This window comes from Onychomys torridus, chromosome 11 (assembly GCF_903995425.1).
Source record: "Onychomys torridus chromosome 11, mOncTor1.1, whole genome shotgun sequence".
NCBI lineage: Eukaryota > Metazoa > Chordata > Mammalia > Rodentia > Cricetidae > Onychomys > Onychomys torridus.
The window spans coordinates 74,332,699-74,348,160 of record NC_050453.1 but is presented as its reverse complement, the minus strand read 5'-3'; the positions used below and the strand labels follow the sequence as shown (position 1 = coordinate 74,348,160).

Here is a 15,462-nt window from a genome sequence, read left to right as displayed (position 1 = left end):
ACCCTACCTTGACATAATCTTTCTTGTCACCACGATTCAACAATCTGCAAAAGCCTTACAAATAAAATGCTGAGAGGCCCTTCTAACATATTTGTCAGGTTCAACGAAACTCATTCCCAATTTCTAGCATTTAGACAAAAGCCAGAATTCCCTCAGGATCTTGGGAGACTAGTTTCCACTTTCCAAAAGAAGTCATTCTCCTTATCTCTAGCAAAAGGGACAAATGGCTCTTCCATTAACACATGCCTATGCCCACTGTCATTTCAAGGCCCATGCAAGCCTATAGGCTTCCTTAGTCCCTACAAAGCCTCCTGCCCAGCTAACAGGCCCCCTCTCTCCACTGCCCATTCCCTTATAATTCTCAAGGTGTTTCCCAGTTACTTCTCTCTGCTTTCCTGAGAAAAACAGCCTTGGCAGCTTGCAATGAACTTTTCTCGTACAGAGTGGCTATTTCTTTGCTACACCGCTTTCACTAGGAGAGTCAAATCAGTAACTTGGTATAGTTGGGAGGCTGGGCCCTTTAGAAGTCCATTTATGCCCTACGCAGAGGCTCCAGCCCAAATGTATAAAGTGAGGACACAACTGCTCCAAGGTATGGTTAAGGAGAAGATTATTATTGCAGATTTGAGGGAGAGTACAACCAGAAGTACCTGGCAGAGTCCAGGGCTAGTATGGAAAGTAATAGACTTAACATGGCCAGCAGAATGGACCAGGCCATAAGAGACAAAGAGGAGGAGAGTAAGAGAAGAGGACCAAGAGAGAGAGCAAAGAGAGGAAGATAAAAGTGAAGGAAACATGGCCAAAATGGCACGGTTGTGTGGGACACTGGGAGAAGGGAAGTCCATGAACATGAGAGAGATAAGTGATTGATCACTCTTTTCGACAGGGAAATGTCAAGTATGAAAGGGCACACTTGTAATTCCAGTACTGGCTATATATTGTAGAGAACATGGAGAATTTTGTGGAAAGTGTTTAGCTACTGGCAGATGAGGGCAAAGGATAATATAATGAAAGCTAAGTTAATCACTTCCTAATACATCTCTGCTACTTATGGCAGTATGTCTCTGGCTTAAGTCTGAACCTTTTACAATACAAGTTACTGTCAGACTATGTCTGTGCTAAATGCAGGCCTAAAATAACCAGGCTGTGAAGAGATCTTTTGGCAGATAGTAAACTCTCCTTTAAATACTATATGGAGTAAAAAACAAGACTAGACTTACCATCTAGTTAAACTTCAGGAAATAAACAACAATGAAGAGTATTCCTGAGATTCAGATTCTTGGACAATTGTAGATAAAGTGAGAGGAGAGCTCAAGATAACCAGAATGAAAGAGAGGACACACATTTTCTTCTGTTTCCATACTGTGTCTGAGTTGATTCAGATTCTTTCCATAAATTATAATACTATATATTATTTATTTGGAGATGCTGTAAGGTACAGAACCAGCCAGAGAGAACTGATCAGTGAGTGAGACATCTGTTTATCCAGTCTTTTGTTTTGTTTTGTTTTTTGAGACAAGGTTTCTTCTGTGTAGCTCTGATGTCCTGGAACTCACTATGTAGACCAGGCTGACCTCCATCCTAGAGATCCACATGCCCCTACTTCCCAAGTGCTGGGTTTAAAGTGTGCATCACCAATGCTCAGCTAATTATCCAGTCTTAATCTCAGAGTTATCTCATAAATGAGTTTATTATTTCCCTAATAAAAGACATTATATTTTATCAAGTTATTAGAAACAAGCATTGTAATGAAAAATTTGGCTGGTTTTTTACCTGGTATTTCTAGAATAATGGAAATGTCTTTTTTATTCATGGTGGACCTAGTAAGTTTATTTCTATGAGGTGACTCATGTGGGTCTCTGAGTAGTTTATTTAAGAAGCTGATTCAGAATGGGCACTAGGCTAGTCTCCTCTTATGCTTGACTGATGCTTAAAGGCTCACAGCATTATATATAAAAGGTTATCACCATTATCAGTATACTCAATCTCAATCTTCCCCTTCCCTTCTTCTGCTGGAATTAAAGGCATGAGCCACCACACCTGGATTACTGTTTCTTTAGTCAACTATTTCTCATGCTATCAATGTGTACATATCTGTTTTATGCTAATCTGCAACTGTAAATACTCAACTTTGTATGATAATTTAGCTAGTCTCTGATGTGGTATTCCAAAATTTAAAAATCCTCTTTCCCTTAATAGATCTTTTTGTACTGAGAATGAAGTTATCTTTTTACACCCTTTACCCATGACTGACATTTCAAGGTCACAATGAAAAACCCTTTGAGAGTTTCAAAGATTTGCCATCACAGTTTTACAAAGTTCATACTGAGCTTCTGGCACATTTATCTAATACACTCAATGGTTCTTTGGTGGCTTAATAAAATTTACCAACATGTGGAACTTCTTATTATCTAACATGATACTGTTTCTTTCTGGTGTAGGCTATTTCTTTTACAGAATCTTAACTAAATATGCAACAACTAGCAAATACCTTGTTTTAAAACGTTTAATGTGTTACTTTTACTTAAATTGCCAACAATATTCTTTTTTTTTTTTTTCTATTTCAAAATGCTTTATTTTCACTTGGTCCCAAGACTTGGGAGGGGCTCCAGGGCGGTCACAAAGCTGCCTAGAGGTTCAGGTGAAGGTCCTGAGGCTGGCTGGTGCAGAGCAGAGGAGGGAGTCCCTTGAAAGGTGACGCCTCCTCCTCATGCTTGAGAGTGAGCCTCTCGAAGAGGTACTCGCCTAGAGATGGCGGGGGCACACCACTCTGTGCTGGCTGTGGCCCAGCCACCCTGCGGAGGTTGGTCAGGTGGTTGCCCATCTTCTTGATGAGTTTCATCTCCTCATCCAGGAAGTGGTTTGCCAGGAAGTCACAGAGGTGAGGATCTGTGTGAGCAGAAGCCAAGGCACGCAGACCTAAGAGGGCCTGGTTCAGGCTCTTCTCCGGGGCCAAGGCAGCTTCCGTGGCCTCCTGAGATAGCTTCTGCACGTCCTGGAATAGTGTGCGGCCGCCGCGTTCGTTTTGCAGCTTGAGCAGCCACTCGGCGCCCTCGCGCTTCTCCTCCCAATTTGCAAAGAAGTGGCCTCCACCCTCCAGGGCCATGTCATCCAGGTCAAAATAGTAGCCCAGAAAGGTAGGTGTAGGAGGCCCGCAGGTGCAAGGTGACCAGGCAGTTCACTGCAGCCTCCACTTTGGAGGAATAATTCTGACGAACCTGGAAGCTCATGGCTGATATGAGTATGGAGCTAACTGTGAAGACAGTGCTGGCTGGTCCTAGGAGCTGAAGGCGGCGAGGAAATGGTCCCAAAGGCTGCGACTGGAGGAAGACAGTGAAAGGCGCTGGAAGCTAACCCCTGGTCTGCTCCAAACACTGCTGATGCAAGACACAGACACAGGATCTCCCGTGCTCCGCCAACTATATTCTTTCTAACAAACAGCCCACAGCCCTTGCTCAAGGCAGCATCTCTAAGGATTACATGGGGTGGGGGACTCAAAAGGTTTTGTTTCTTCTTTTGATAAAAGAGCAGTTTATGGGTTGGGGATTTAGCTCGGTGGTAGAGCACTTGCCTAGCAAGCAAGCACAAGACCCTGGGTTCCATCCTCAGCTCAAAAAAAAAAAAAAAAAAAAGAGCAGTTTATATTTAGTAACAAATAGCTTAAAAACAGCTCTTTGGTAGAATAGGTGTTTTCTTTCTATTGCCATCACCCACCCTCATACACTATAAAGCTATTGAGTACTGTGAAGTACAAACCACCTTACCATGCCAGGGCTGCTGCTGAGAGCAGACAATGCTCACCCGCTGTAGCTAGAGATCCATCACATGACAGACTGAGCAAGAGAAGCTGGAAGACCTGTAGAGTCTCTCCAAAGTACCTACACTACTGTCATATTGGCTCAGCTTTCCATGGCTGCAAGCTGAATGAATGAAAAGGGTGTAATGTTTCACATTTTTAAATGACTCCCCTTCACTGTTTCTAGCTACACCTCATTTTTGTTGTCAATACTTGGTAAATTTCTCTTGTGTTATTTTATAATTGTTTCATCCGTTGTTCAATTTCTGTTGTTGCTCATGGTCTACACTACTGTAAAAGTACTGAGACAATAAATTGTTCTGCTACTTCCCCGGGTGACCCTGTGTTGTGGAAGTCTAAGATACCATATGCTCAGTGATCATAGGTCTCTGTTTATTTTGAAGACATGTCTGGGTAGGGGATGTAACTCAGTTTGTTGACTGCATTCCATTCCCAGGCACTGAATAAACTGGGTGTGGTAAGGAGAGGGGGGAAGGAAAATCAAAGTTGAAAGTCACCTTTAACTTACACATAGAGATCAAGGGCCATTGGACTACACAAGACCCTGCTTTTGGTGAACAACAACAAAAACTGCTTGAAAATCACAAGGTGTGGCATCTGTGGGAGTGTCTGCTAGTGTAGGCATCAGCAACACACTCTGGAGCATTTGAAAGTAAGTAAACAATACAAGTTAAAAATGACAGACTGAGCACCAATTTATAGACCAGGTAAAATGGCAATTCTTAGACCATTACAAATTCTTGAAAACCACACTAAAACCCAGGGCTTCCTAGTCCACCAGAGCACTTGCACAGAGGTTTCCACCCACATGCAGATTCAGAGTCCACACGATTTTAGGTGTTCATGGCTCCTCACAAGCACTACATATATCTTACCAAACCTTGTTTTTTATTTCCTGCATGTATATTATAAAAATGTATATCCAGGGGCTGGAGAGATGGCTCAGAGGTTAAGAGCACCACCGGCTGCTCTTCCAGAGGTCCTGAGTTCAATTCCCAGCAACCACATAGTGGCTCACAACCATTTGTAATGAAATCTGGCGCCCTCTTCTGTATATTAAATAAATAAATTTAAAAAATGTATATCCATAGATTTATTTGAGCTACATATAGACATACAAATACATTAGAAAATATGTATTACATAATAAAATGATATTTAGCTGTATAAGTATCAGATTTATACATCATTTAATGTGACATATTTCTATACTACATAATCCATACCATTTTGTAACATGCAATGTGTAAAATAAGAGCTATTGGTGCCTATCTGTAACCGTAGCACTTAGAATGCTACGCCAGGACAGCCAGTTTGAAATATACAGAGAAACCCTATCTTGCACACTATATATATGTGCTAGTCACATATAAGCACCTGGAGAACTAAGAACCAAGAAATAAATACTTAAATGCATATAAACTTGCTCTACTCAAGTGAGAATGTAGGGCTGAGTACTGAGATATTAACTGAGCTTCTTTTACTCCACTGAATTTACTATTCTACTTTTCGTAGAATTTTGACTAAGAGAAATTTAGGAGGTAAATAAAATTGTCCAAATTGTTAAAGATCAGCGGTGTTTTGTATTTAAATATATATATAATATTTTAGAGCTGGAGAGATGGCTTGGAGATTAAGAACACTTGCTGCTTTTGCAGAGGACCTAGGTTCAGTTACCAGCATCCATTATGAGGTGGCTCATCATGACTGACTGTAAATCCAACTCCTGGTGCTCTGACACCCTTTTCTGGACTTTTTGGGCACCTGAATACATGTACATATATTTTGTCTATCCAACCAACCAACCAACCAACCAATCAACCAACCAACCAACCAACCAACCAACCAACCAACCAACCACTCATACACAATAGGTTCTCTCTCTCTCTCTCTCTCTCTCTCTCTCTCTCTCTCTCTCTCTCTCTCTCTCTCTCTCCCCATACGTACCTACCTAACTGACCTACCTACCTAGCCTGAAGGTAGTTTTATTTATATTTTTAGTGTTCCTTTCATTTTGATTTTTACACGAAATGAAGTGTAGAATTTTCTTTATGGCATCATTTTGCTCAGAAAGATTATTTTTCCATTTTGGATTTAGGGATTAGGAATGGTGAGGCTGAACTCTGTAGCAAAATTAACACAAATCCATTGAAATGAGTATTGGTTAGCTATAGAGCAGTGATAAGACTTACAGATACAATGATTTTTTTTTTTTTGGTCTAATTTCACCTGCACTTCATATGTCCCACATCAAGGATCTAATCATATAGCGGAGACATGAACAAAGCAATTGAGTCATTAAAAGAATGTAGAAGTAATAAGTGCTAGATTTCGGCAGCAGGGAGGGGAGTGTAATATGTCAAAACAGCATTTAAGTAATAATATAAAAAGGTCATAGAGGTATTGAAAAATACAAATTTATTCATAACTGACAACACTACTATGAAGAGGGAATTAACTATAGTGCCTTGATTTTAATTACTTTTTATAAACCTGAAAATTTAATAGAAAAAACATTTAAGAGAAAAACCTCTGTCTCTTAATAACCTACCCATGTACAACTTGGAAAGACAAAGCATTCAAAAATATCCTCAGTATGTAATAACTTCAACCTAATTACAATGTTTCAAGCATGAAGTTCTAAAAAAAAAATTGAAAAAGACTAAAAGTCTGTTCATTTTAAATATATAACCTTAGGATCATAACTCTTTACCTACTAGTTTGCAAGAGAACAGAATTTAACTTAAATTAAAATGTAACCAGTAACTGCTCCTGACCAAACAGCAACAACAACAGAGAAAAGTCAACATCCGATGAAAACTGAAGCAGTGGGAGAAAGAGCCATGGAGGGGAGTGGAAACGGCAGCTATAGACATGGCAATGACAGAAGGAAATACGACAACCAGGTGAGATTCGGGAGAGGGCGGAGAAAGGTAGAAGCACGCACTCAGACACAGGTCATCAGAAAGACAGACCAGGGACTGAAAGAAAGGGAGCGGGAGGGAAAGAGAAAGAAAAGGAAAAGCAGTGAATCCTGGGGGAAGAGAGGAGGGGAGAACAGGAGAAAAGAAATTAATACAGGATCAGAAGGGAAGAAGGGCGAGCTGCCGAGTAGATGGCCAACTGACTGAGACAAAGTGAGGAAGAAAATGGAAGACCACGGGGAGATGAATGTAAGACAAGACACCCAAAGAACAGGGGCGGGATTAGATTAAAAGGGACTAGGGTGGGTGAGAGCAGTTAAGAATATAAGGAGGGTTGGGGATTTAGCTCAGTGGTAGAGCGCTCGCCTAGCAAGCGCAAGGCCCTGGGTTCGATCCCCAGCTCCAAAAAAAAAAAAAAAAAAAAAAGGAATATAAGGTAAGTACTGCTCATTTTAATTTTTATTCTTTTTGAAGTTTTCAATGTAAAATTTAAAACAAAATTGAAGCTTAAAAAGAAATGGTGGTGGTATTTTCTGAGCATGAGATTGAAATGATACATCTGATAAAAGTCTAGTTTCAATTATAGGTACTGGTGCATTTATGAACCTAATTACAAACAGAGTTCAGAACTGGAGAAACAAAAAGAGGAAGAAAAATGACACTCAGTATTTATAAACAACCATTTAATGATTTTCCTATTCTCTAAAACAAATGAGTTATGTCTTAAGAACAAAAGAAATGTTACACAAGGGAAGATGTTTAAAAATATCATAGCAATTGCAAGTCTTCTTGAAATTTCAACCAATTCCAGGTAAAAAGCAAATAAAATCTTTTAAAAAATTACCTATAAAATTTTATAAATAAGCCAGTTACATTCTGTCATTAATAGCATAACTCAGGAGGTAAGAGTCCAGTTTTGAGGAACCAGAAAACAAGGTGAACGTCAAAGTTTTCAGACATCAGATAATTCCCAAAATTAGAGATAGACTGGCATTGCTCCTCTTTTTGTGACATGTTACTTCATTATGCCAATCACAGCAAAGACAGGTGTAGGTTTTTATGAAGTACTTTAAAAATTACCTACATCTCCCCAATCAAGGGCACAAATATTAACATGGGTTTTGAAAGTTAAGGTACTCAGTTTCTTCATTTCCAACCAGGATCTCATTCACACTGTATTTGTTCAATAAAAAAATTTAAAAATTGAACAAGCCATGTAACATGTCCATTTTAAAATGGAACTGAACAAACCATGTTTTTTCAACTGACGATTTGTTTTACTATATATAAATACAAATCAGCATAGAGGTAAACCACTCTATCCACACGATATAAAAATCTGTTTGAAAATCTGAGGTGTAGGGATGTACATGATTCTTACCTATCTAAATGCACACAGATCTTTGTAAAAATAAATATATTTAAATGCCCTAATTTTGGATTTTATTGCATATATCCCTTATTAAAAATTATGGTAATAAGTAAACAAACATAATAACATCATTTTTATTACCTTTCATATGCATTTAACAAGTAAGTTTGGAATCACATACCTTCATTGTTCCGGCATTTGCTTCATCATACAGAGTTACTGAAGGTACACTTTCCATAGTGTCTACACACTGACGCTCTGCATTGTTCCTCTACAGAGATGATCTCTCCATCTCTTGATAGCTAGCGCGCTCGCTCTCGCTCTCGCTCTCTCTCTCTCTCTCTCTCTCTCTCTCTCTCCCTCCCTCCCTCCCTCCCTCCCTCCCTCCCTCCCTCCCTAAGATTAGTCAGGCACCAGAAGCAGAATAAGGCACTTACTGAGGACTAAGAGACAATAGAAACCAACAGCTGTATGTTGTGATGTCAGTAATCCTCTAGCCAGTCAACACCCAGAATATCTGGAATGCATCAGAAGCTATATTCAGCTCTTCATTAGCAAGTCAGAAGCAATGGTGTAAAAGTCAAGAATCTCAATGTTCAAAGACTGTCAGGATTTTGGAGATTTCTTGATATTAAAATATTTTTTTGCACTGTGAATCAGATCTCATTATGATGCAAAAAAGGCAAGATGATCATATTTTCTAAAGAATAAAATAAAGAATCTAGTATGGTTAATATATTTAATTTTAGGGTTTTGTTTTTCTTAAGATAGGATCTCACTATGTAGCTCTAGTTGTCCTGGAACTCACACAAATCTGTGTAACTCTGCCTCCTGAGTACTGAGATTAAAGGCATATACCAAAACACTCACCCACAATATATATATAAATTTTAAATAACTCTCCAATATGGCTAAAAGCCCAACACACACACACACACACACACACACACACACACACACACACACACACACACACACACGACACATGCTGTCTCCAAAAGCTGACATTTTAGCATCTTCAAACGGAAGAAAATGCATTTGGCGCACAATTCGTTGTTGCTTAAATTATTTTTGAAAAAAAAAAAAAAAGCTTGCATGTTCGGGCAAGAGCATTACTTCTTCACACCGATAGATGGAGACAGTGACAGAGCTATGACACAGGATGGCTCAGCCTGCTGTCAGATGTTCACTGTCTACCTTAGCCCAAGGATAATTTACAAGAAAAGGATCAAATGAAAAGAAACTCGGAATTTATTAAGCATGAGAAGACAAAATAAAATGAAAATTATTTTCATCTCTGGGGTAAAACACTAAATAACTGGAACAAGTCTTTATTCTTAACTGCCTTAGTTTGCGATTCTGTTTAACAAAGACCATATTTCCGCAAGCATGCAGAAATGCTCTAAGGATCCTACCAGACAATACTCATTACCTGCACTAATGGAAGAAAAATATGTGTACCACTATCTAGGAATCAGACTCCTTTGCCACTAAATGTCTTGTAGGAAGAGTATAATCCTACAGTCTATGAGACCAGCCAGGGACAAAAGAGAGAGACTTTATACTGTAAGTACTATTACATTCCTTTCCAAAACAAAAGAACCACAACAAACAAACACCTCCCCCGAAAATAAGAACAAGCTCTGGTTCAGGTTCACAGACTTAAATATATATAAATCTACAGACTTTTCTCTGCTATTCAACAAAGATGATCTGACGACTCCTGAAAGAAATGAGGAGGGGTAAGGAAGCAACCTGTCTAAACTAGTTTACCAATGATAGGATGCAAAGCCAACTTAGGTAATTAATGCTGCAGCACTAAAACAAGGTTCTGTGTTTTACTTGGAAGTTAAAGATTGAATAGGAGCTGTTTATCCCTGGAGTCTGCTTTTCCCCTTCCAGTGCTGAGGACTGAGTCGAACTTAACGCAGGTACTCAACAAGCACTGTGCGTCACTGAGGTTTACTATCAGCAGATAAGCCTTTGTGCAAATTAGAGGAAGTTTCTCCTTGACAATAATAAAACTATTTGAAAATGTTTTAATTATGAGTTCTCACTAATTCTGAATGTTGAATTTATAAGACCTAATCATTTCCAAATCTTTAAAGGGTATCATTTGAAGCATTTCAGTTTCTGTCATTTTGTAAGTGGCTTGCTTCGTTTCACATCTATGTCAACGTGTCCATCTGCTTCTTAACAAGTTTCTGTTAGATTTTGAAGTAAAGCTGCCTTGAAATTATGCTTGCCATAAGCAAAGATTTTATCTGAGAAAAATCAACTGTATCCTTTGTTAGAAGCAGCAACTATTTCTGGAAAAAATGAGCTGGGATGATTGCTTTGGGGGAACATAGGTTAACGTTTGATTTTTATATTTTTTAAATAGCTGAACAGAACATACACGATAAAGAATGGCACAATGGAGAAATGAGAATGGGAAGGAAAGTGTAGACAAATTAATGTGAAATTCCTCAGACAAGATAGTCTAGCACGAATTGTTCTTTGCCTCCTGATGTAATGCAGTCACTGTACTTATCCCCTCACATCATAATCCTACAGTTTAGACTATTGACCATTTTCTAAAGAAAGCGAGCCTAAACTTTTAAAAATCTAAAATTTAGGGGGCTGAAGATATAGTTCAGCAGTTCAGAGTACTGGCTGCTCTTAGGAGGTCCTGAGTCCAATGCCCAGAATCCACATGGAGTTTCACAACCTTCTATAATGGGATCTGAAGCCCTCTTCTGACATGCAGGCATACATGCAAACAGACTCACATACATAAAATACATAAATGAATCTTAATATATGTATGTATAACATATATATAAACTTTATAAAAGAAAAAAGACAGGGAAGCAAACTAAAGCATTATATTTGATTGGATTTTAGACATTTTAAAAATGAGGATAATTGTGGAAAAACAGAGATGGTATAAATATGGCTAATATATTAAAAATGTATTTTACCAATTAAAGAAATTTTTAAAAATTAATCAAGAAAATTGTTAACCAATGTTAAATTTCTTGGGTTTGATAAAAATAGAGGGAGGAAATGAGAAGAAAAAGCCAGAAGGGTGGAAAGAGATGAGAGGAGGCAGGAGAAAAAGGGGTGTGTGTGGGGGGGTGGGGGGTCTGATTTCAGGTTTTGAACTTAGAATCCTCCTTCCTCCTTTATGAGGTAAAATCCTTTATCTATTAAGTCAAAATAGTTTTTAAAGTATGATAGTATGTTTATTAGGATTCTTCTTTTTTTTAAAAAAATGTGTGTGTACAACAAACCCAACTCAGGATTTTTGTTTTTTTAAACAATGTTATGGACAAGGAAACCATTATATAGCAATACCTCACTATCAGCACATATACACTCTACTTTTGAAATAGATTTGAAGTAAATACTTCACCAGGCAATCTAAAAAGAAGCATATGGCATTGTCCTGCTTAGGCTCTTCCTACTACTAGATTCCAGGCAGCACTGCCCCTGCTGTGGGTCTTTTACTGAGCATGCCAGCACACTCAATTGGCATCCTGTGCTTAGACACCATGGGAACCCAAAGGATGACTGATCAAGGCTTTTAGACCCTCATTCCTTAATGTCTGTTTTACCAAAGAGGAAATTATAATGCCCAAAAGGAAGGAAGAAATTTACTTTCTGAGGTCTATTTTCTTTTTTTTCTGGAGTGGGGGACCAAAACCAGGGCTTCCATATACCACTATGCAGACACTCTAGTAGTCTTACTGAGTAATTTTTAATTTACTTCTTATTTCTCAAACAGCATAATACTCTCAATAAACACAGATTCTGTTTTGTTTTGTTTTTCGAGACAGGGTTTCTCTGTGTAGCTTTGCGCCTTTCCTGGAACTCACTTGGTAGCCCAGGCTGGCCTCGAACTCACAGAGATCTGCCTGTCTCTGCCTCCCGAGTGCTGGAATTACAGGTGGGTGCCACCACCACCCGGCTAAAACACAGATTCTTAATAACTGGCAATAAACAATAAAGGCACAAAGGTTTGGTTTGTTGATCATATTTAAATGGTGCACATACCTTTAGAATGATGCTTTGACAGGAAATAAATAACATAGAAACACAGTAACTGTTCAGTTAGAAAACACTCCAGAAGCATTCTAGTCCATATCTATTTACAGGATAATAACTAAAACTCAGGCATCCGATCCCTGTTTTAGAGCAAGTCTGCCAGTAGTAAGATTAACCAGCTAATGAGATTCTATACCAACAGCTCCTGACATACCACTTGGGAGATGGCCTCCAACAAACCTGGCTTCACCTGTTTGCTTGTTTACTCTCACTTGATGATTTGTAAATATGAGTAACATAAACATGAAAGGATTAGAAATCCCATGAAGCAGAGTTCACTTGGCTTATGAGCCAAGAAGGTTCTTTCATAGATTTCTTTCCCGTCGTGCCTGACTCATGTCCAGTAAAAATGACTCTCCAGCTATCGTAAGGTATAATTTGATGTCATGTAGCAATTTCCTTCCCTCAACATTCATTTATGGTGTGTCTGTGTGTGTGTGTGTGTGTGTGTGTGTGTGTGTGTGTACACATACATGTTCAAGACAACTTTGTGGAGTTGATTCTTATCATGTGAATCACTTACTGATCCATCTTGCCAGTCCTCATGTGGCATTTTTTATAAAAATCTTTTTCAGGTCCACAACTGAATTCAGGGCCTTGTATAGGCTAAGCATGCACATACATATTCTACTGAGCTATAATATCAGGATCTCAATGTTTCCTCCTTGCTGAATATATAGTTAGCCTGCAGCTACATTAAAAAGATTTGAGTGCCTTATAAGTCATTACCCAAAATTATTGTATTAATGCTTGTCTGTTTTTGCTATAAATAAGAAATGTGTAGTACGATAGCTTGGTATAAGGCTTTTTCTTAGTACTTGTGACAATCATTCAAAACAGACATTATCAAAATGGAAAGACAGAGGTAGAAGATGTAGATAAGGTGTTAAGTCAAGTGGTTTCTTAGATCAAAAATATAAGGCTAGCTTTAAATTAATCAGCTGTTACTTTAAATTAGTACATTATTTTATCTCTGTGGTGATATATTGTGTACCCTAATAAAATTTGCCTGAAGATAAGAGAACAGACCAAGCCACTAGATTAAATTTGCCAGGATTCAAAGCCACCCTGGATTACATGAGATTGACTTAGTCTAGGAGAGAAACAGCCAGCCAGTGGTGACACACACCTTTAATCCCAGCACTCGAGATCTTGTGCCTTTGCTTAGAAAGCACACAGCCTTTAATCCGAGCACTAAGAAGGAAGTGATGGCTGGGCAGAGAAGGTATATAGGGTGTGAGGAGACAGGAACTGAGGCTTTTCAGGCTGAGGAGTCCTAGAGGTGAGATGTGGCAGTGGCTTGTTCTTCTGTCTCTCTGGTCTTTCAGCATTTACCCCAATATCTGGTCTGGGGTCTTTTATTAAAAGACCATTTAACATTCTTGTTACATATCTCTATGTAAGAATTAAAGGTAATCAAATATTGGCTCAATTATGAACAACTATTAAAAAAAGATGGGAGTTTAAAATTAAAAGATTTGAGCTAGTGGTGGTGGCGAATACCTTTAATCCTAGCGCTTGGGAGGCAGAAGCAGGCAGATCTCTTGAGCTTGAGGCCAGCCTGGTCTACAAGAGCAAGTTCCAGAAAACTCTGGAAAAACTCTGCCTTGAAAAAAACAAAAGCAAACAAACAAACAAAAAAAATCAAAAAAAGGAATAAAGAAAAATCATCAGTACATTTATTTAAATTGACGAATTATATTTCACTGGATGGATATATCATGCTTTTTTAAATTGAATTATTTATTGATTGATGAACACTTAGGTACTTCCTTTTTTCTCTATTGTAAACAATGTTATAAACACTTACACAGACACTTTCATGTTTATTCTTGCACACAGAGCAAGATAGGGGTCAAATTCCACCTTTTTTCCAAATAGCTGCTCAGACACCCTAGAACATTTAAGTCAGCCATATGTTTCCAGGGCAAGATGGAATACAAGCTGCCTCTGTGATTTGCTAAATGAGAAGAGTCAGGATAAGAACAAACAGACTGGGGCTAGAGAGATGGCTCAGTGATTAAGAGTACTTGTTGCTCTTCCAGAGAGCCCAGGTTTGATTCCCAGCATCCATATGGTGGGGCTCACAACCAACCATCTGTAATTCTAGTTTCAGGGGATCTAACACTCTCTTCTAGCCTACAAAGGCACCAGGCATACATGTGGCACAGAAACATACATGCAGGTTAAACACCCATACACATAAAACAAAAAGGAATAAAAGAAAGGAAGGAAGGGGGAAGGGAGAGGGAGAGGGAAATAGACTGCTGTGGATATCGCTCTGTGTAAATAAAGTTCTGATTGGCCAGTGGCCAGGCAGGAAGTATAGGCAGGACAAGAGAGAAGAGAATTCTGGGAAGTAGAAGACTGGAGAGAGACACCGCCAGCCGCCGCCATGAGAAGCAACATGTAAAGACACCGGTAAGCCACGAGCCATGTGGCAAAGTATAGATTAATAGAAATGGGTTAATTTAAGATAGAAGAAGTAGATAACAAGAAGCCTGCCACGGCCATACAGTTTCTAAACAATGTAAGTTTCTGTGTGCTTTCTTGGTTGGGTCTGAGCGACTATGGGACTGGCGGGTAAGAGAGATTTGTCCTGACTGGGCCAGGCAGGAAAACTCTAACTACAAATGGCGCCCAACGTGGGGCAAGAGTTTCCACCTAAAATCTGAGAAAAAAGATTCTAAGACGGAGCTAAAAACAGCTTCCTAATTGTCTCTCTCAAGTTAGCGGCAGCCTGCAGGTTTGAGCTACTATGGCAGGTTCCTGGCGTGTGAGTCTGACCTGCAGTGTGGCGGGAATGAGGAATCTATAAGCGACACTTTACTCTGCTGCATGGTGGATTTAGCCTTTGCTGGTTAAAAAAAAAAAAAAAAAAAAAAAAAAAAAAAAAAAAAAAGGGTTTCTGGGCTATGCGCTGCTTTGATAGAACTGCTTCTGACAGTTGATGGTACACATGGCTCCAGATCCAGAGCTGGCGGTAAACTGTACCACTGCCATGTTGGGAAGCAGAGGTGGGCAGAGCCAACAGCCACAGCAGCGTTTCAGTCTTACAAAGATGGATAGTACACAGAGAATCTGGTTTATGTTGTCTTTGGGATTTTTAACTGCAGAAAAAGATTTGATCATAAAAGCTGTTGAGTTAAACAAATATGTAAATTTTAAAGGTACCTTGACTTCAAAATTTGGATATAAGGATATGTTGCTTTGGAAAGGAGTCTCTGCTTTTGTTTCCACAGAAAGCCAGAGGCTATGGA

General features: G+C 39.0%; 1 protein-coding gene, 1 non-coding gene and 1 pseudogene across 8 annotated transcripts in view; 1 reads left to right on the top strand and 2 right to left on the bottom strand.

Annotated features, from left to right (window-relative positions):
- Nucleotides 1-15,462, bottom strand: part of R3hdm1 (R3H domain containing 1) — a 148,399-nt gene that overhangs the window by 100,354 nt on the left and 32,583 nt on the right. For 5 of the 7 annotated variants that reach the window (XM_036201732.1, XM_036201735.1, XM_036201734.1 and 2 more), the window contains exon 1: nucleotides 8,295-8,434. The exons of the other annotated variants lie outside the window; for them this stretch is intronic. The gene's annotated coding sequence lies outside the window, so the exon portion shown is untranslated. Of the gene's footprint in view, nucleotides 1-8,294; nucleotides 8,435-15,462 lie in introns of those variants that run through there. 7 annotated transcript variants of the gene reach the window in all.
- LOC118592908 lies at nucleotides 2,630-3,230 on the bottom strand (annotated as a pseudogene).
- Trnaa-agc lies at nucleotides 7,076-7,148 on the top strand. Its single transcript has one exon. It is a non-coding gene; the product is annotated as a tRNA-Ala (tRNA).